The sequence below is a fragment of the Mustela nivalis genome (assembly GCF_964662115.1).
Source record: "Mustela nivalis genome assembly, chromosome: 3".
NCBI classification, from domain to species: domain Eukaryota; kingdom Metazoa; phylum Chordata; class Mammalia; order Carnivora; family Mustelidae; genus Mustela; species Mustela nivalis.
The window spans coordinates 177,418,301-177,440,335 of record NC_139022.1 but is presented as its reverse complement, the minus strand read 5'-3'; the positions used below and the strand labels follow the sequence as shown (position 1 = coordinate 177,440,335).

Genomic DNA, 22,035 nt, shown 5'->3' with positions numbered 1-22,035 from the left:
TTAAAAACTGAAAAAGGAGACATGTTTTGACAACCACCTTCAGAAATCATTCCAAAAGGGTCTTCCGCCCCATTGAGGGATGGGTAAACTTGCTTCTGTGTGTGAGGCTCACCAAAGAGATGGCGCAGACCCAGTCACAAATATTTCCTATAATCATCATGGGGAAGGGACGGGGCCCAACACCGAGTTTTGAAAATACTGTATTTCAATCATGTCTTCAAATAGGTTTCAATTCTACACGCCCATGACAAAACATTCAATTGTGCATTTCCATAGTTCCCTTAAACAAAGACTTTGCAAACATGCCCTGCTGGTCTGGAAGCACCAGAAGGAAGGAGTGGCCTGCGTGTCAGCCCGGCACCCCTCTGGGCCATCAGGGCCTGATGCGAGGCAGATCCTGGAACCACATGCGGCTCTGTGCGGAATGCAGGTTCCAACGGTGAATTATTTATGGGCCTGTAGACTTCCAGCCTCCTAGTGAGCGCTTACATCCACCTCCCATCCTGGGCACACGGTGCTCTCTGTCCCGTGGCACCCGCCGCCTGCCCGGGAACCCGGCTTCGCCGTTTTGCACCGGGGCCCAGCAAACCCCCTCTTGGCCGTCAGACGTCATGGAGGCCGTGTCCTTGTCCGTCTGTCCGTTCAACCACTAGTGCATTCCAGGAACTGTGCACCCTCCTCCTCTGTGGCGCAGGAGGCCAGGCGGTGAGTCCGGGCTGCACCTGCTGCCAGCACGGGGGTCCCGGGGGAGGACACCCCCTCACCCTCTGCCCCGCGGGGATGCTCGGACGCGGCCCGAGGCGCGCCCCCTCCTCCCGGACGCGCTCTCTCCCCGCGAAGGCCTAGGCTCGCGCTGTCACAGCGCGCACCGCGGAGATGCTCCTTCTCCAGGGCTGCAGACACCTGGCAGCGGGAGCCCTGCGCGGGGCCGGAGCGGGGCCGGAGCGGGGCCGGAGCGGGGACCGGAGCGGGGGCCGGAGCGGGGGCCGGAGCGGGGCCGGAGCGGGGGCCGGAGCGGGGACCGGAGCGGGGCCCGGAGCGGGGCCCGGAGCGGGGGCCGGAGCGGGGACCGGAGCGGGGGCCGGAGCGGGGACAGGAGCGGGGCCGGAGCGGGACCGGAGCGGGGGCCGGAGCGGGGACAGGAGCGGGGACCGGAGCGGGGACAGGAGCGGGGCCGGAGCGGGACCGGAGCGGGGGCCGGAGCGGGGACCGGAGCGGGGACCGGAGCGGGGGCCGGAGCGGGGCCGGAGCGGGGACCGGAGCGGGGGCCGGAGCGGGGCCGGAGCGGGGCCGGAGCGGGGCCGGAGCGGAGCCGGGGGCCGTGGAGCGCGCGCGCCCCCTCCAGGCCGGCGCCCGCATTCCCGGTCGCAGCCTCCCGGCACCGCCGCTCCGCAGCCAGGACGCAGCTCTCCAGAGCCTTCCTCCGGGGATACCCACAGAAGCGCTGCTGGGTCTCCGTGCTTGTGCGCGGTGAACCCGGCCCGCGGGGGCTGGCGGGGGGCTGTGCGCCGAGCGGACCAAGCAGGGGCCAGCTCCCAGTGACCCTGCAGGACAGGGCCTGCTGTCGGCGCTGGCTGCGGTGGTCCCTGAGCAGAGGGGAGGCACGAGTGGAGGAGGCCTGGGCGGGAGAGCCGGGCTTCCCGCTGCTGCGGCCGAGAGCTGACCTTTGCCGAGTGGCTGGCGGCCGGCTCAGAACCTGCGGGTCCGGACGAGGAGGGCGAGGCACTGGGAAAGGATGCTGAAACATTATATATATTCCGTATCAGTACGCCTGCAGTTGAGGCATACCTGCATTTATTCCAGTGTGACTAACATAGAGCATGATCTTAGCTGCGGGTGTGCGATGCAGTGGTTGGACCCCTCCATGCTTCTCTGCGCTCATCAGGGTAAGTGCGCTCCTTCCCCTGTCCACCCCGCCCCCAACCTGGCAACTACCAGTTTTTTTCTCTGTATTTAAGAGTCTGGTTTTGTTTGTGTTTGTCTTTTTATTTTGTTCATTTTTTTTTTTAATTCCACATACGAGTGAAATCCTACAGTATTTTTCTTTCTCTGATGGACTTATTGCACTCAACGTTATAAATATATATAGATCTCCATGATATTTTATATTTATATGTCATATGAAATGTATATATAAAACGGCCTCTCTGTCCATTCTCTCCATCCCAGCCCCTGAGCCCCAGTCCAAAGCTGGTGTCTATGAGCCCAAGTGTCAGTATGGAGCAGCGTAGGTGGCTGTGCAGGGACACGAGGAGGCTCCTTTTGTGTTCGTGGGCTTCCCTTCAGAGAAGAGCTTTCTCAAGTCAAGGCACAACGCAGGGATACACAGGCATGTCCTGTGGAAATGTGAAAAAGATTCTGACTTGTCGCAGACACTTTTGTTCTGTCTCCTTCCGACGGAAAACGTTGCCACATGCATTGACCTCCTCTCCACCCTGACCCTTCAGAATGGACTAGCCTGGGGGGCCGTCCTTACTCCGGGACCGGCTGCCAGGCGCGGGGAAGGCACAGGCTCCCATCACAGCACACGGGCAGGACATTTGCTGCCCGTTACCCCGACACTGCCGGGCAGGTCTTCACTTGACCACGGAGGGGGCGTTGTGTCTTCCTACCAGATGCTTTTCCAAGAGGGTCATGGCCCTCAGCCAGGCTCCCCTGCACTTTGGATAGTATTTACGCTTGTGTGTGTGTAGCTAGGGGCTCCCCTTCCAGGGATGGTGGAAATATAGAAGGAGAGCGTGACTTCGGATTCCAGCTGGAGGGACGCAGACGGGCCTGGAGCCCCACGGTCACCTCGCTCTGCTGGAGGACAGACCCCTAACTCCCTAATACACCCTTAGGTCTCCTTCTAGCAACTTTCAACCTGTTGAAAGAAGTATTTACTGGAGTTTCACTGAGTGGCTTCAATCATGGCTGCGTCTGCCTGCATCTCAAGCATGCAATTCAAATAAATAGCTCCCCAGCATAACTCTTGCATCTCTGGAATGTTACATACTTGCAGTTCTTCTAAGGGCCCTGAGCAACAAATGTTCTTATATAATGACTATAAGGAGTTACTCTGATCTTTCATAATGCATTTAAAATAATAGAAATAGTGCAGCCTTGTCAGAGAAAGCACACCTAGAGAATTCTATGAAGCAAAAGATCAGCATTGTCCTTTGAACCTTCCCATCCTGTTGCTCAGAGAATACCGACAATAATGTTTTGTTTCTATGATCCGAGTTGGAACTGCTGACAGAGACTCCAGAAGCCCCACTGAAGCTCCGCTTGGAACAATGCAGGCACTCAGAGGAAGGTTCTCTCTCCGAGCTGCAAAAAGCCTCAAGGAAAACAGAAGGACACTTTCCTTGCATGGTGTTCTTCTAGCGTCGGACACAACGCCACCACAAGGCACATATCTTTCAGACCCGCGATTAGGAAGAAATAGAAGTATGTTGCCCATATCCCACTGGATCACACACAAATCTCTTACATGGTTTGTCCGTGCCTGGTTCGTCCCCCCAGATTTTTCTCGACATGGAAAAACTAGAAATTATTCACATTCAAAGCGATGATAAATTTGTACAAGAATATATGAAGTTAAAGATCTACACAAGAACATCTTGTAAAATTGTATAAAACACAATATATAAAACACAATTTAAGAGAAAAATGTATTTTATGCAAATAAATTATGTCCCTGAAGATCAACTGTATTGAAAATGCAAAGAGCAGCTAAATAAAGTGTTTTATGGAAACTGCAGGAGGGTTTTAAGAAGGTTTCCTAGTAGGCAAGGAATCCTGTTTTGCAGAGCTATAAAAGTTGCTTTCTTTTTTTACCTTCAGAAAAGTTCTAAAAAATATTTTCAGACTCTTGAACCTGCTGAGAGTCTGCAAGAGTCAAAACAAATGTTAAATCGCCCTTTGCCATGCATCTGCTCTTAAGAGTTTATGATAAAACTTACTCGAGACAAATAATGTCTATGCTATGATTTATGTAGGTAACTAAATAACTTAAACAACAACAATGAGATGTATCGTACAGAGGACTGGGGTAGTTCTGAGTCCTGTACTTACCGCATAAAATAGCCTTGCCGTACTTCACACATTAGACATGTTCTGCATTATTTTAGGATAGAAAACAGCCCACATAACCCTCCCTACTTCAGCACCAACAACAGAAAGAGGGCATCTGAGTAAGGCGTCAGGAGAGGTATGACGAGAGAGATCTTGGAGACCCCAATGGCAAAAAAAGAAAAAACAAACAAACAAACAAAAAAGCAGGACCCAGTTAAAAAATGTGTGATTCTGGTTAAGAAAAATCTTCATTTATTTTGTGGATTTTTCTTAAAAAATATCCCAAAGTATGTTATAAGGATTCTAAGATGAACTGCTGTCATATTTAGAGCATTCGAAACAAGAACATATTGATCTCTTCATTTTGCAGCTGGGAACCCTGATGCAAATGAAACACACTTCTGTTCCTCAAGGATGTTGTGAAGAGGAGGGGAAGGCAGCCACCGAGCAGGAGAACACATCTGAGATACACATATTTGTTGACGTCTCACATACAACGTCTTCACTTCACTAGGGCCAAGACAGAGACCCTCACTCCAGAAGGATAAGGAGCTTAAATAATCATGGAAGGGCTCTGAAATATAGGAAAAGGTCCAATCTGGTTAGTCATAGAGGAAGGACAGATCAGAATTATAAGGACATAGCACTACCTAAGCAGCACCATGTTTATCACAGACTACAAATCCACACGGGTCTGTGAGCACGGGGAGTGTCCGGAACCTCATACACTGCCTTCCGAGGTGTGATTGGCGGCCATTTGGAAACGGACGGCATCTACTCATTCCGACTCAGACAACTAATCCATGGGATCAGAAGTCAGAAGCACGGCTGAGGGTGGGGCTGTGCTATGGAACCGGGGCCGGGGGCAGTCGGTTCCATGAAGATGAAGACTTGGCTTTCTGAATCTTCAGCTGCACGCCAGTCACATGAAGGTGTGGCCTTGGTAAAAACACACCTAACTGGCACAGAACACATTGGGGATCCTGAAGTGATTCCATCTTCCCCACAGACCAGGACCCCACTAGCCATGGCAGCTCAGTTTCTAGGTAATTCACTGGTGTTCTGCTCAGCTCTAGTCCTCTTGCTATAGGAGAGACAAAGACCTCTGGGAACTCTTCATTTGGGTAGCCCTGGGAGAACCTTCAGCAATCTTAAGATTTGAGAATGTGATTGTTCTTAGGAAGCCCTAATTGGGGGCAAGCAGGGACCAAGTTGTAAAAATGCTCCTTCCCCAGTGATGAGAACAGCATGCCGGGAAGCAGACTCCAGAACTCACAAGCATTATGAAAACCAAATTCTTGGAAAACAAAAGCATTTCATGCTTGTTGTGTCTGGAGAGAAGAGAATGGCGTGGAAGCATCGAGGATTATATGGTAGAGCACCCATGCCTTCCTGTTTCTGTAACTTCAACAAGCCATCTGCCTCTTCGTGCATCAGAATTCAGGGACATGGACACATAGGTCCACAGCTGAGCTTTGAATTTCGTGGATTCAAGATACTGACCACAAAGGAAGGACAGCCAGGCTTCCACCACTTCTGGTAACGAATTCCCAGATACATAAAAAGTAATGACAACTAGAACTATTGACAGCCAATACACAAAACATATCTCTATTCCTTCCCAACAATGGTATTGGTGTTTGGGGCGTATTTTCTTGTTTTGTTTTGCTCTTACTGTCTTACTGTCTTTCTCCCCATAGAATGTTTACTCCGTAGGGGGAACGGCATTCTCTGCCTCGCTTCCTTCTGACTGCGTCAGTCCACCTCACAGTCCAGACACACAGTACCTACTCAACTGATGCCTGCCGAGTGAAAGGAATGATGAACCCCCATAGCAGGCTGCTTTTCCTTGCTGAGCGGAATATCCCCAATTGTTATGTCATCAGCGAAAGATGCCTATGTCACAACCGTGATTAAGACAGAGCTTGTTTGCTTCCACTTACAGATATATTCCTTTGGCCTAAAATATTTTTAGTATACCTGGACTGCTTCCAGAAGTTTGTTTGTTTGTTTGTTTGTTTCCCCCCTTGACTCACCTGGAATTAGGGACTTCTCTGGAACAACGATGAGCTGTTGAGAATCTTTGGCCCCAGAGTGTTGCAACCTCCCATGCTTACTCCGGGGGGAAGATCTGCACCTACAACACCAAAAAGACATGAACTTGGCCAGGGACAAGAAAGTCCAACGGAGCTGTTAGGTGACTATGGAAGACTATCACACAGACCAGTTGATTCTTTTTTTTTCTTTTCCTAAATCACCCTAACCCCTATGAACTCACAGCATATTTTGGAATTCCAAACTAAGACTAATGGGTACTTATTTAGATTGTGCCCGACAAGGTCTTTCAGGCTGATTCTCTTTTTATTTAAATAGTGATTTTGATTCTGTTTTTACTGAATTAACATGTTTTTGGAAGTATTCAATAAACTATTTCACTGCTATGTCCGGAGAACCTAGTCTGTGCCAGGCATTTTGCTAAAGATTTTCATTGTTTTTTTCTCTCATTAAGTTTTCTGAATAGATTGATGGGTAAGTGATGATGTTATTAGTCTCTGGTCACTGTACATGTTAGGATAAGCTTAAGTGTAAGTAATAGAAAAAAAAAGAAAAAACATAAAGTAGCTAAAAGAAAGTAGGGTGTTCTCCTTCGTATTTGAGAATGTTATAGGTCATTAGTTCAAGGCTGCTGAGTCCTCCATGGCTTCATTATGAACACGTCTCAGGGTTCAAGATGGCTGCTGAATTCCAGCCATTACATCCTCTTTGCATCCAGCAGGAAGAGCAGAGTGGACGGAGAGTAGGGGAAGGAGGGGAATAGGACATGCTCTTCTTCAAGACATGAACAGAAGATGCATCATAACTTCTAAATAGTCCATTGGCCAGAATTTAGTCACATGGCCACATCTATTTGTGACCGTGTGCTGGGAAATGTAGTATTTGTGATGGGGAGCCAGGAGCCTAGCGAACATCAGAGTGTGAAATTACTAAGGGCAAAGGGGAAAATGGATATTGGAAGCTAAAAGTCTCTGCCACAAGGTATGTGATCCTTGGGCAATACAACGTGGTCATTAAAGTCAAAGAATTGAAGACTGTATCCCTATAGATTCTAAATTGACTTCCACATGTGGTCACATTTCCAGAAATTCAATGTAAGTACCGGCTGTTGTTCCTAGTTCACTACTTGGAATTTCGTCAACAGAAATTTTTCCTATTCTGAGAGTTTTTCTACACTGCAAAAATTGCACTAAGAAAGATTAATCTGCAAGCATGCTTCCGATTTATGGAAACCGAGTAAGCAATAATACCAAGCTGAGCAAAAACTGTAACAAAGGAAAAGAAGAAAGCAAACAAATAAATAAATAAATAAAAGTAAAAATCCTTTGTTTTAACAAGTTTGAAAAGCCCTCCACTCCATTTGTTGGAGCAGAAATGGGCTTAAAGTGACCCTCTGGGGAGGGACTGGGAGGAAGACCGCTCCTGCTTATAGAGAGACGTTTCCCCTTCACCTTCACTCTCTGTGCTCACCATTACTTCTCATTTACCAGTTTGAAACATACCCAGGAGTATGGCGAAGACACCCAGTCGTGCTCCTGGTCCATCGGGCCAAAGATAACATTGTTTAATTCACGTCTTCAACTATAGGGAGCCAAATCTAATCCAGACCCATTCACAGAGCTCTGCCAGCAAGGGCCCTGCTAGAGCAACAGCAAGCCTTAACAGGTAAGCAAGTCTTTTCTTTCCCGTCCCATGGACAGGGGTCTTGTAGGAGGAGGAGATTCATTTGGGCTTGAAGCTTAGGGCGATCATAACACTCTCGTCAACGAGAAATGATTCTTTCTACTGTTCAAGTTCCTTTTTCTTTTGAATGATTCTTTATAATTTTCAGTTCTGATTGTTTCATTCAATTTATAATTGTCCTAACAGAAGTGGAAAAAATAACACAGAAAAAGATTTAGAAGAGCCAAGATTCCATGGGAGCCTTAGTCCGTAGCATTAAAGATACTCCCTTTCAGTAGACCCGGTGTCGGTACCTGGGACACAAAGCACCAAAAAAAGCAACATAGAACATTTGAAAAAAAACCAAACATGTAAGGTTGGGATTTCTGGAACTTTAATAGCTTTCCACTTAAATTTTTGGCTATCATGCACTTTAGCTAAGAGAAAAAAAATAATGAGTTTTACAACATTCAACTTGCTTTATAACATATTACATAATGGCGTAAGCTCCATAAAGAAAGTTGTGTGCAATGCTGTAAAACTTATTAGGTCACCGATATTTCTAGTTTCATATTAAGAAATTAGAAATAATGGTTCAGATTAGAGTTACCAGAATTATTAAAAATCCTTTGAATTGAATTGGTCGTTCCCAAGAATACACTAATGAATTTGTAGCCTTAAAAAAAAAAAAAAGTTTTATTTACAAATTCACCTGAGGTGAAAGAAGTCATGTTAACATTTTAAGTTTTATGTGGACTTTCCATAGACTGGCGCGCTCTCTCCGCTTCGCCTCCTGCTCTATACAGCTCACCTTAATTTCCATTTTGTAGGCCCCAATGTGAGAATGATTTTTAAAAATCAGACATTTAGTCTGAATATAGTAACGACTAGCTATCCTCCTTCAAATGTTATTTTAAGTTTAAATGTTTAAATTCCATGAAGTCGTTTCAGGTCCAACATGGTCTTCAAGTGCTCTTTGTCCTCTGTCCCCTTCTCGTTTCTCCGCCTTCCACGTCTGGGCAACATCTCTCACTTCTGGGTCCCAGCTATGGCCTCTGCGGATGGTGGGGCGGTGGAACCCTGATCCTATGGTGCCTGTTGGTGCTAACATTGTGGCCAGGTGCCCCCAGCTAGCGCACGAGTTTCTTGAGTTGGAACTATGCAATGCGGAGAGACCTTAGAACGGGGGCTTGAGATGGCTCCTTCTGAACATGAGTGGGAGAAGAAGGGAGGTTAAAGGACTAATGTCATAGTTTCTGCTGAATGCTGTTTCAGCGGCGTGTCGGTACCTCCTTCTCTTTGAAAGCCCAAATGGCAGCAGGCAAAGGGCTGATTCTTGATGCAGGATATGACTCACTTGTCCTGCTCTCCGTGATCAAAAGGTGTTTGGGCTGCACAAAGTGAATCTCCCTGCTTTTTGGGGCAGAGTGACAAGATGCAGAGAACATTAACTTGTTTATTAGTCCCCCATCTCTTGCGGAGGGAACACTCCTTTATCCCGATGTATTCTGTCTCCGTTGATTCCATCCGTCCACCCGCCAGGTACTGTCCCATGACCCAGCCCGTCACCCGCTCATCTCACCGACCAACCAGCCAGCTTGACTCTACTCCCCATCCAGGACTGCTACACCCAGGACTGCAATGCCGTAGGTATCACTGATAAACTCGCCGCAGGCCATCCAGGCTTAATAGAAAACAGAGAAACAAAGCAAAAGTTAGAATACACAACTGAGATTCGAGCGGAGTGGGGTTTCCAACAAAGATTCTCGGGCAGTGGGATCCACTTAACTTTCGGGAACTACTGAGATACACATCTGTGCTTAATGACATTCCATTCGTGAGCTAATTTAAAGCAAACGGGGGCACATGTATTCCTTTACACTATATCTAAGCCATGTTGCTCTGCAAGATGTACCTTAGTTTCAGGTACTAGTAAGAAAAAATAGCAACTTGGACACTCTTACAGGAGACCTGTCTAGAGTGGGGTGATCAAACAGTCAGGATGTCAGCGTGAGGATTAATGAAAACAGAACCAGAACCCAGCGAGGGACGGGGAGGAAACTTGCAGGTCTCAAATCTGCCAATGGCAGAAAAATATTCCAAAATCTTCTCTAAGAATTTGCACCTCACGCAGACAGACACATGCACTCTTAGTTGGAATCCACATTGCCAGTGAAGTCCAAAGACCCTCAGGAAGAGAATTCATCTCCAAGTGGTTTAAAGCTGATGGGGCTCCCAGATTAGGAAAAGAAGCAAGCACAAATTCTGTTCCGAAGTGTCCGATCTCCATCCAGGCCTGCAGTGATGACATGACACCATTGACAGAAAGTTGAATGTCAACTTCAGAGAAGATAAAATGCAAACATAAGTCATCGTAGGCGTGCAGTCATATGAATTGCAGGTGTGCATTCAAAATGTTTGTCTCCTGCTTGCTGAAACAGGTTATGAGACTCACATGGCCTGGACTACTTACATGTAAGGCCATCATGTAAATATGCGGCAGAACTTCGGTAAAATTGTTTTTGAGAAGTTTATTAACCATGCATCCGGTAAGCAGTGTGCCATGGGTCTCTCCTCGCTGAGATGCACGTTCTCCTTCAAGTCACTGTTCATACGAGTGCAACAGTTTGTACAGAGGACTCTGCTGCGCACACACTTCTGCAGCGGGTGGACACATTTAGAACACCTTCTTAGAAGGACTGCAGTCTTTTCCCTTCATGATTGCCAAAGAAGAGAATTTTATCTTTATTTTTATTTTTTAAAGATTTTATTTATTTATTTGACAAAGGGAGAGACAGAGGGAGAGGGAGCACAAGCAAAGGAAGTGGGAGAGGGAGAAACGGGCTTCTCATAGACACGGGAGCTCCATGTGGGGTTCGATCCCGGGACCCTGGGATGATGACCTAAGCTGAAGGCAGACACTTAACAACTGAGCCACCCAGGGGCCCCAAGAAGAGAATCTTAAAGAATAAAAAAGGGTAGGGATCCCAGGGTGGCTCGGTCAGGTAAGCACCTGTTTTCCGCTCAGGTCGTCATCCCAGGACTTTGAGATCGAGCCCCAAGGTGCACTCCCCACTCGGAGGGAGGTCCGCGCTCCTGCTCCTCCTCCCTCTGCTTCTGCTTGCACTGGTGCGCGCGCGCTCTCTCTCACTTGCTCTTTCTCTCTTAAATAAATAAAGTCTTTTAAAAAAGTATATGAAGATGGATGTTATATTGCCTTTATTTATGAGAATGGGGGCTCTTCATTAGCCTATGGGTTTTAGTTTTTGGGTTTTTTTTTTTTTAACCAGAGTTTGGAATGAGTATTAATAAGCCATTCTAATTTCTTTGATAGAGGTATTAAAAAGTTTCACTTTAGCAAGGCAGCTTCAAGGGTAAAGTCTGAGTGACATGGAGAGCCACTTTCAAGAGTGAAAAGAACCTTGAGACCTACAAGAAGCAAGAGTTAGAGGTAGACGTAGGACTTGGCACCACGGGAGGTTTCGAGGGGCTGATGTGCACGGCTGTTTTGAAGGAGTTCCTGTCATTAACCATGGACTTAGAGCCATGGGACCAGAGCGTCGGGGGGTGCCTCCACGTGTGGGGACAGATGGGGACCTGCCTTCTTTAGTCCTCAGTTCCACATCACCATGGCATCCATTCAGCAATTTACTGTCCTAATGTCTACTCTCAGTGCTCAGGGCATAACGTGGGATCAAGCCTTCTCTCATGGGTGTCACACTCTGACATTTCCAGGAGTGAGCACATTATTCTCACGAGGATTTCGTGTACCCACCACATTACGGCATGCCCTCGGTAATGAGGGACCGATGATATTATCATGAGAAAAATCAGTCATAGAGTTCTCAACCGTGGAGTTGATAACTTTTGAGTTGAGAATATTTGTGACTCTGGAATATTCAGAGAGGTAGCTTTGAAGGAAAGCTTTGAAGGAAACATGATACCAGGAAATGGAAACATTCCCTACCCAAGTATTAAAATGTAAGCCTAGGGTGTGTTTATTTAATTTCTTACTTAAATTGTCCATGAAAATACATGAACTTTACCAGCAGGATCACCTCTATTTTATCTTTTCCTCTCTTCTTGATTTTTTCTCCAATAATCTTTGTTGAATGCCTACCCTGTAACAGGAGATTGCTGAGCAAGGCATGTACCTTATTCAGGTCCAGCAAAGAGACAGACAAGTAATTAAATATTACAAATACCCTGTGACAAAGATGCAAAAGGCCTGGGGGCTGGTGATCAGGGGTGATGGTTGTGTCTGCCTGGGGTCAAGAGCAAGGTGAAGTCTGGTAGAAAAGAAAGACAAGAGATGAAAGCTTAGAATGTGAGCCATATCCTAAAACAAGGAGGAAAACAACCCCGCTGAACTGAATTTGCTTGCTTCTATGCAGTCAACACGTCCCCCCAAGGACCTGCTAGGACAGACCTTCCCACTGGGAGAGAGTCACAGGAAGGAATCGCACCGACACGAGTCACTCCCATGTTCCTGGGACTGGTCATGGATTCCAAAGAGCTTCAAATATATCTGTGCATTCTCAGACGCAAGGGATTGAAGACACGTCTCCATGGTCATGTCTGAGCAGAACGCAGGGCTGTGGAACTTCTGCAGGTCAGGGAGAATCCAGCCGTCGCTCCGCTGCTGTCCCACGGCCCTGGTCCTCAGAGTGCACATTATAGACAACGTGCAGATTCTAGCTCTCACGGAGGTGTGCAAGCATCCTTGGTTATCAGGGTCAGTCCACGAAAGCTCCGTGAATGGACACACCACAGAAAACTCTGTTTCTTGCCCCCGTACCCTATAAGGATTTGAAATTCCAAGTCCCGCCTTGCCTTTTAAGACATTGCCCTAGACCCAAAATCCTCCTGCAGCTTGCCTCATGTTTATTTTTATGGACTTACTTAAGTTGCATTCTTGAAGACCCAAATTAAGGTGTTTTTTTTTTCTTTCAAATAAAACAAATTGAAGTTAAAACTAACCACATGCCTCAGTGAAGTCAGGCTGCCTTGCAATTCTTGAAAAATAAAAGTAAGTGAGTAAGTGCTTTTCAAAAGTGATATTTTAACCTCCTGCCAACACTTTTGTAGTAAAATATGATTTTTTATTATTATTCAAATGTGAGTTTGGGGACATGATTGAGGTTTTCCTATAATCCGTAAAAATGAGGAAACAACTTAAAAATGTTTGGGCAACCTCCAAATAGAGAGGAAAAAAGTTTTTAAAGGTGAGTGAGTTAATGTAGCACATGTTATAATAAAAACCCAACAAAAAGTAGCCCTTATAGTCCAATATTCTGGCACACAAACTCAGCCATTCTTCAGGGAGACTTTACTACCTTATTTCTAATAGAGAGCCCTAATTATAACACAAACAACATGAAATAACATTGGGAAGGTATGAATAATTATCTAGTGCCGTAGTCACGAGTGGGTGGAACCAAGTCTGTATCCCGTCCTGGGCTTTTTCTACCCCTTAAAAATTCTTTCGATTTACAATGTGTGACATTGGGGAAAAAAAAAAAAATCTTGTCACTAAATGTAAAAAGTGAGGTAGCAAAAAGCAAAACTTTCAACTGCATTGAAAGCAGCCCTTTTTCTCAAAGAAGATAGTGTCTCGCTTTTATGACAGCGTTCACAGATACATCCCAGTTTCAGCTGCCCTCCAATGTTCTCGCCACCACACCGAACTTAAGACGTGCTTACACAGGTCCTTGGGAGCCCTTGGTTCTTTTGACTGAGTTTAAAATTTGGTTAGTTTCATCAAAAGTGACGAACTCACCATTACTATAGCCTAATATATTCTAACTTTGCTGTTAAGCCATAGGCTCAAAGTTTATGGCCCAAAATATGTTTGGTTATCCACTAATGACATATTTGACAACCAAGAGAAAAAGCATTTGGAAATAGATTCGCGTGAAGTCTCGTGAAGTCGTCACCCGAGGCCCCGTCTGCCAGAACTGGGCAGCCAGGAGGACAGTGGGAAGCACACCCTGCCGAGCATCAGCGGACATCAAGGACACGCAGGTGCCCGGCATGTTTGTGGAGCCTGAACTCCCACAGCCCATGGAACTCGGCGTAGAGTCTGTTCTCGTGGGATGGGTTTTATTCTGCTGTGGAAGAAAGTTGATCAAGCCACTGACCTGCATATCGAACTGATCAATCTTGGTGCTTTGAAGAACACACAAAAATTAGTCTGTTTTCAAATTCCAAATATGCTTCAAGACTTCATGCCTTGTCACCAGCTGTGACATTGGGTCATTGCAGAAAGAGGCAGCCAGAAGACATGTAGGGCACAGAGTGATGGGCATCTCAGGGGTGCCTGTTTCCTGTGAACAAGCATCATGAAATAACTGCCCTTCCTCCTAAGGACCCCCAACCGAAGGTGCGAGCGAGGGTGCGGGTGAGGGTGCGGGAGAAGGTGCGGGAGAAGGTGCAGAAGGCCCCAGACAGGAGACAGAGGTGGTGGCTAACGTCCAGAGATGTGATGCAAGTTGGCTGCATAGACTCCTGTGCGAGTGTTTGAAACAAGTGTGGAGTCAGGCTCCCGAGTTGAACTTAGGTGAAAGAAAATGTGTGTGGGAGAAACAGGCACCAAAAAGCAAGGATGGAACCTCATGGCCATAGTCCAGCACGTGAAGTTATTCTGCCAGAGACAGGGAAGGACCAGTGATGGTGACTGATTATTTTTTTTTCCCCCAGAAGACCATCAGCAGAAAACCAGGGCTTTATTCAGTGACCAACATGTATCAACAAGGGGTGGGGATTCCATTTCTGACCAGTATGTCACCTTGTTCGGTGAAAGGTTGAGTTCATCAACTTTTTGTGTTTTCACATGAATGCAGAGCAGATCGCTCTACTCTTAGCTTCTCCAACAGCCACATCTTTCTTCACTGGGGGCACTGCGGTAAGTAGAACGTGGCCACCTCATTACAGATCAATGCGCAGGTGTGTCTCTTCAGGGAGCAGCGTGTTCAAGAGGGCACATGTCGTCAGAAATCTTTCAGTTGCTAAAAGAACTACTGTTTGTTTTAACACGTGTGTCCGATAAGAATATTCATTTGGCCAAAGCCTTGTTTTACTGTTGTAAAAATAAAATGCATCTTCCTACAGCAAAGAGATGAAAACTTGCTTCATAAACAGGGTATGTGTCCTCTTTTGAAGAGCCGAGGGCTAATGGAAAAATGGACTAATGGAAAAACACCATTAGTTCAACTCAAGCCAACGATGGGCCGTCACTGGTTTAACTCTGAGAGTTTATTCTGAACCTCTGTGTCCGTCTGCCTCTGCGCTGCTTTTGATGGGGGGAACAGAAAGTTCCCACATTTGAAATAACTTCCTTCCAACACAGCTGCCTCTTGCGGAGGATTGCTGATCCTGAACTTCTGAAGTTAACAAGGGAAAAGTCAGGGAATAAGATCAATTCCTTAATCCCCTCCTCCCAAAATGCTTAAAACAATTATGTTTTATTGGATAATTCAATGTTAGGGTCTATTTCTAAAAACCTCCATTTTCTTAAAAAAAAACACAATGTTTTCCTTGAAACAGAAAAGTTTTGAAGGAGAGGTATAGAATTTTATACAACATGGCAGTGATTCTTAAAAAAAAAAAATTGTCATCGTTCTGCACTTCTGTATTTCTTTTGGGGGTATTTTCCCTCTTCCTAATTCAAAGCTTAAAGGAGTTTCTGGAAGCCAACAGGGGAAAAACACCATTAGTCCAACTCAAAATGTAGAACTTTAAAGTTATGTTAAATTTTAGGCCTAAAGGTTTAATTTCCATGCTTTCTGGTTTTAAGCCAGACAGACTCCAAATATTCGCTTAATATGCTTTCTTATGCCTTAATGTGTAATAATTTCAGCATTTCAGAAATTTATTTTCCTGAAAAAATATGTAGTCCACTGATATTTCTGAGGGGTAGAGGGGAGAATGTTTAAGCACAAACTTAACAATGAGAATTATGATGCTCATTAGTATAATTTGAAAAAAAAAAGCATAAAATAGTCCACATGATTTTTCCCCATTTAACCTATATTCCATCCTAAAAAACATTGAACAAAGTAATTAATAATAAAACTGTGAGTGCAATTTCATATTCAGATTAAAATAATCTGATGAGCAAATATGAAACCCTACATGTGTCCAGGATGGCCCGTGACATGCTCTTAGTTCAGAGAATTCAGTCTGGCCTAGGACGCACCTATGCCTCACCTGCCCGACAACGTCTCTGTCTGTCGGAATCCGCACAGTGCTGGAGACAGCTGACCGGCTGACCCGAGTCTGGCCGGACCCCGAGTCTGGCCGGACCCTTCTTGCGTTCCTATGCGCCAGCGAGGGCGAAGTGGAGGAGGCAGGAGCGCAGGTGCCTGGCACAGGGGCTGACCCCCAGCCGCGCCCATGGCGCTCTGCCCACCTGCAGCTGCGCGGGCCTCCGGGTGCGGCCAAAGGAAGAGGGGGCAGGAGCTCCGTGCAGACAGTCCATCAGACCCTCAAAAGGCAGGATAGTGCCTGACGACCTACATTCATAACATTTTGTGTAGCGGGTTACTTTGTGCACCCTCTAAATTGTTGACCCTTAAACTGAGAAGAAAATGTGCTTTCCAACAAAAGGAAAATTAAGAAAAAAAAAAAGAGGAAATAAGTGTCATAGCAGGAAGGTGAGCATCCACTTGGGGTGAGCGTTAGGGTGGAAATTACGGGCATGTTTCCTCAAGCTGTGAAAGGATTCTTGGTGGTCCGCAAGCCTCTCCCTCTCTGGCCAGGAACGGCCCCGTTAGAGATGCATTTCTTTCATCCGCCGCCTCCCTGCGTTTATTCAGATATTCTGCGGAGCGGCGGGCCGATGAGGAACGCTCTGAACGTCTAACGCAAGTCTTTTTCTCACGTTTCCTTTGTCCGCTGGGAGAAGCAGCATCCGTCCCGGGAGTGCGGAGTGATAGGCCAGAGGAAGAGGAGGGAGCCTGACCGTCAGGTGCCCCCCGGGTGACATCACCCGAATCTTTGCTTCACTGGCAAGAATTTTTTTTTTTTAATTAAACATAATTGACATACAACCTCCTATTGGTTTCAAGTGTACATCCTGGTAGTTCAATGTTTTATACATTCTGAAATGATGTTCCCCCTTGATGAGTGTAGTTTCCGTCTGTCACCATACAGCGTTAGACACTGTCCTCCTCCACGGGGTTCCCTTCCGTGTCCATTACCTGCCTTGGACATAGTCATGGTGTCACTGCGGCTCTGCACCTTATATTCCCTTTCACCCATCTTGCCTACCCCCACGGGCTCCCTTCTGGTAACAAGAGTTTGTTTCTTGTATGTACACGTCTGTTGCTGTTCTGTTTCTTCATTTTGTTGTTTCGTTTGTTTTTTATTTCAAGGTAAGTGAAGTAATTCAGTATCTGTCTCTCTGTCTCACTTACTTCACTTGGCAAAATGCTCTCCAGGTCCATCACTGGCAGAAGCTAATGATTTTTCCCTGAAAACATACCTGAGAGCAGTGGTTCTCAAAGTGCCTTCCAGGAAGATTGTAGCAGTTTTAGGTGATTCTTGGTTATCGCAGACGGATGAGCTGGAGACTCCGGAGGTGAGATACCCTGTTGCAACAAGCGTTCTGATGTTTCAACAAGGTGGTTCTGATCAGGGGAACAGCAGGTGGTTTCTCAGACAGCCTGGGCCAAGCACCCTAATCCTGCCTTGTGAGGACCGGTCACTCCTCTTCCTCAACGTTCTTGCAACAGGAGTCTCTGGGGAAATGGCCTCAAAACTTGTCATTTTAACAAGTTCTCCAGGTGATTCTCCTAAGCAGGGACTCCGAGACCCAGGCCACACTGTCCACAGCAAGGAGCAGACCCCACTGACCGAAACAGAATCTGTTTGTTCGCGTGTTGACCACCGAGCTCCAAATTCTTCATATCCCTCTCTAACTTGTCTCTTGGTTGAAGGTTTCTCCTTCTTCCAGAGTTCCTATTAATTAAATGCGAAGAGACGAACGTCTCTGTCCAAAATTACCTGCATCGATTGAAAAATGAAATCATCTTATCCAATCCTTGAATCATAAAGTGATTGCACGTTTGGTCATATTTTTCATGAGAAAGATTCTCTCCTTTATCTAACGGAATAAACAGTCTGGGAGCACTTATGGAGAAAACGGACATTTCTTGTAAAAATAAAAAATGAAATGCAGTTCTAGGGGCAGCTTCAATCTGGAGACCAGTTTATGTGGAGGTCAATCTTAAGTTTCTATTCCCTACCCAGAGGGCTCTTGAATGTCAGACCCCAATCCCAGCCTCACTGTCCTCAGACCACAGTGTAAGTCCCCACACCCGATTCTGCTCTTTGAGCGACGAGCCCCCCAGCCCCAAACGGTGATTTCTCTTGGGTCCTCTTGACGGAGGTGCCTCCGCTTCACCCCGTCACAAACACGGATTTCCCTCGGCCCGGTCTCACCTCCCCCTTCCGCTCCACGTCCAATTGGTCCATGTCATGTCATCTTTTCTTCCAAAATATCACTGTTGCCAGTTTTGTTTTGTTTTGTTTTGTTTTGTTTTCTTGAAGGGACTCTTCATCGCCTCATCCATCTGCCGAGCTCCGGGGTTGTGTCTTCTCTTGCACTCCATTCTTCCAGGGAAGGATCCCAGGATGGAGTGATTGGCCCAATGCTTCCGGCCAGAGAGCTAGGGTTTGAAAGTGGGGCTGCCCTAGAGATGCCAAACCCCCGGCCTCCCACACCTCTAACCATGTCAGGCTGGTCGTGTCCATCATGTGGTCATGGCCAGAGAGGAAGCAAGGGTCATCCTCCAGACGGGTAACATGTGCCAGGGCCCTAAGTGCTCTGTCAGTGGTCCTCACAACCACGGTTAAGTTAAATTGCATATTTTATGTGTCAGAGTAATGCTATGGTCTGAAAGGTTGTGGCTCTCCAAAATCCATATGTTAAAATCTTAACCCCTCAAGAGAGTGATATCAAAAGTCGGGGCCTTTGGAAGGTGATTAGGTCATGGTAGTGGGATGATCGTGAAAGATACCTGTGCTCTTCCGAAACACACCCCTGTGAGCTCCCCCGCCCGGCCTGCCATGGGAGGACCCACTGGAAAGGTGCTGGCTGTGAACCAAGAAAAAGGCCCTCCCTCGGCCATGCTGGAGCCTTGACCCTGGACTTCCCAGCCTCCAGAATTGTCTGAAACAAATATCTGCTTTTATAAGCTACCTTGTCAGTGATATTCCGTAACAGCAGCACAAACAGACTAGGACACGTATCTTGTGAAGCTCAACATTTTACAGGCAAGTCATAATGCAGAAAATCAGTTCTCCATTGGGGTGTGCTTTGCATTACCTGGGGAGAGTCCTAGAAATAATGTTCCCAGGATCCATGCGCACATTCAGGATGAATCAGAATTCCCAAGGGCCATATCAATCCCCGATGTCAAAGAGGCCCGGTGCCGGACGAAACGGATGTCCCCGCTAACAGGACTCTCCATGTCTTGGCAAACATCTGTCTTTTCGTCTGCCATGGTGGAAGTGGTCATGATTGAGTAACACGCCCCACCTCCTGCTCATGATGGCATGTGGTTCTAATCACATCTCTGTGTGTTTGTGGATTTGGGGACTTCAGGGAGAGCTCTCAGCTCACACTGTTGCCTTCAGGTGGAAACTGCGTCGTCACGGTCTACAGTCCGCCTCCTTTCCTCTGTTTTCTTTGCCCTAGCTGGATTTCTATTTCTAGTCTTTCACGGAAGTTTTCTGCTTATGAAACTGCCGTGCACACAGCCGAGCTAGCGCGAAGCCCATCAGCGACGCGCGAGGCACCCCGGCTCGGGCACTGCTGGCTTCCCGGGGCTGCTTGCTGAGGGGCGCCAGGAGCCTAGTGACCCTTTGTACCGACCAAGGGGGAAGTGTGAGGTGTTAGATGGATAACGGGGAGCATTTTGTAACAATGATGGGAATGACTCCTGAAAAAGATCATCAGCACATTCCCTCCTCCCCATGGGACTTGAGTTGTCATCTGTGTCCATTCACGGACCGCTTCCGTGGCGTCACGCTACACTGGAATAGGAAAGCTGGACTCTAGTCCTGAGATTGCTGGTAATCAATGGTGCAACCGCAGTCAGCTCACTTCCTCGGATGCCAGCCTCTTGATTTCAAAGAATTTCCCTGTCACAAAATGTCTTCTTCTCCTTTAATTCTGAGGATTTTGCCAGGCACTTTGCAGCTGTGAACATCCATCACAAGTCCCTAGGATTCTCAATCTTTCATTCTTTCAGAAAGACGAGGCATCAGGCAGTATTTTTGGTCAGAGTCTGTATCTCCTTGGGATTTCTAAGGCTGTCTACTACCTTTGTATCATATTTCTTTATTCTCTGCCAATATTAGCAAGAGAATATCTTGCTGGATTCTAAAATGGACAAGGTTGCTCCCCCCAAAGAAGAGGAATTAGAGCTAGATGACACACACATGTTGTCTCCAGCCACATGTTTCTGAGTGATTTCTGTATGTATAATCACACATATGCAGATCGATAGATCACAATAGTTTCTTATTCTATTGAGGGTCACAGTTTCTGGTGGTCAGGGGAAGAGCAAAGGTAGGAACAGACTCAATGACAGGTAAGACACTCAACTTACAATGACTCGTTTCGTTTCAGAAGGTAGATGCTAGGAGAAAAATGCACAGATGAACACATGTGGGTTCTGGGAAGTGATGCAAATGTCCTCGCACCCCGACAGGAGAGATGGGGCAGGGGTCCGGTCTGTCTGTCGGTGCAGGACACGGCCTGTGGACACAGTCTCCCCACGGAGCCGCACCTGCATCTTCTCTCCAGGAAGTCGCTCTGTGGGGACCAAGTCACCGTTGAGAGAAGCATGAATATCTGCCACCCAGATTCTATATTCAGTTACATAGCTTCTCAATAACACACGCACACACAGACCCAAACTCAAAGATTGCAAAATGGCTAATTTTGTTAGGAAAAAAATGAATAAAAACACCACTTGTGTTACAAAGCACTTCAACTGAAGGCTCTTAGGGAGTAAATCCTTCTTATGGAATTTTGGTGACTGTCTAACCTTTTGGCTGCTTTGGATTGAACCAAAGAACTTGGTGTGTGCTGGATTTAACTGTCCCGATGGTAGCTCAAGCAGAGGCCTTTTCCCAGACATGATTCTCATCTCCTCAGGGTAAGAATGGGGTTTCTGAGTTCCCTCTGGTTGGGGGCTGATTTATCCTTCTCACCCATCGCTCCTCAGGAAGTTGTAAATAGACAACATTGCCAATTTATCTGGAAGAAAATAGGCCCACTAAATTTGGAATAGTCATTTCAATGGAAATTCAATAAAACTATATTGTTAAGCCTGGAAACTCTTGATAGGATAATAATTTGATGTTTCAAAAGAAAAACAAATGTCATTGCCTTTGTATGTATTTCAAAGTCTGGGGAAACAAAACAGGTTTGACTCCTTTAATACATTTCAATAACTACCAAATATCTTGAGTGTCACCTTCGTGTATGTACTTGTTTCCAAGGAAATGTCACGGGACCCCGGAGCCCACTGCTCAGGGTGAAGCACGTTCCTCACAGCCCTGGTCATGCCCTGAGATTGGGGGACCTGCGCCCTGCGATGGTCTTTGGTGTCTTCTGCTGAGTCGGGACTGACTGTGCTCCGGAGCAGCCCCAAGACGGGGTGAGCTGCCTCCGCTGCGGGTTCCACACTGCTTTGCGTCACCCCGCTTCAGCCTCTGGGAGGACCAGGTGAGGGCTTCGTCCGTGTCTTCTTCCTCCTTCTGCAATATGAGCTCCCGGCGCAGGCAGAGGGCAGTTTCACAGCTCCCGGCACTTGGCAGAGAGGTTAGATGTGGTCGGTGCTGCCCACACGCGGTGTAGCGCATCCTTGTGTAGCACGCACGGTCCTTGTCCTCATGGAGCTAAAACCCCAGAGGGACAGCCTAAGAGAATAACTGAGCACATTCAGAAGACACAGCCTAGCAGCATGTTGATGAGAGCAAAATACAGAAACCTTTCAAATGTTCAAAATTGCGAGATTGGATAAATAAATTATGGTTTCTTTATACAGTAAAATGTTCTCTTATTATAAATGGTGAAGGGTATCTATTTGCAGAGGCACTGAGCAGCTTTAATAACGTGATAAGTAAAATGAAATGGGTTCTAAATGGTGTAACCCCACCTTTGTTAAGGTCTATTTACGTATGTATAGATGACAAGGGAAGCATATACATCACAGTTGTAACAGTGTTTTTCTCTTAGTGATAGAA

General features: G+C 46.7%; 1 long non-coding RNA gene across 1 annotated transcript; it reads left to right on the top strand.

Moving 5' to 3' along the window:
• The first annotated feature begins 1,382 nt into the window (after window positions 1-1,382).
• LOC309861795 lies at window positions 1,383-10,967 on the top strand. Its single transcript, XR_014310205.1, has 5 exons — window positions 1,383-1,886; window positions 5,757-6,235; window positions 7,703-7,776; window positions 9,316-9,423; window positions 10,802-10,967. It is a non-coding gene; the product is annotated as an uncharacterized lncRNA (long non-coding RNA).
• The last annotated feature ends 11,068 nt before the right edge of the window (window positions 10,968-22,035 follow it).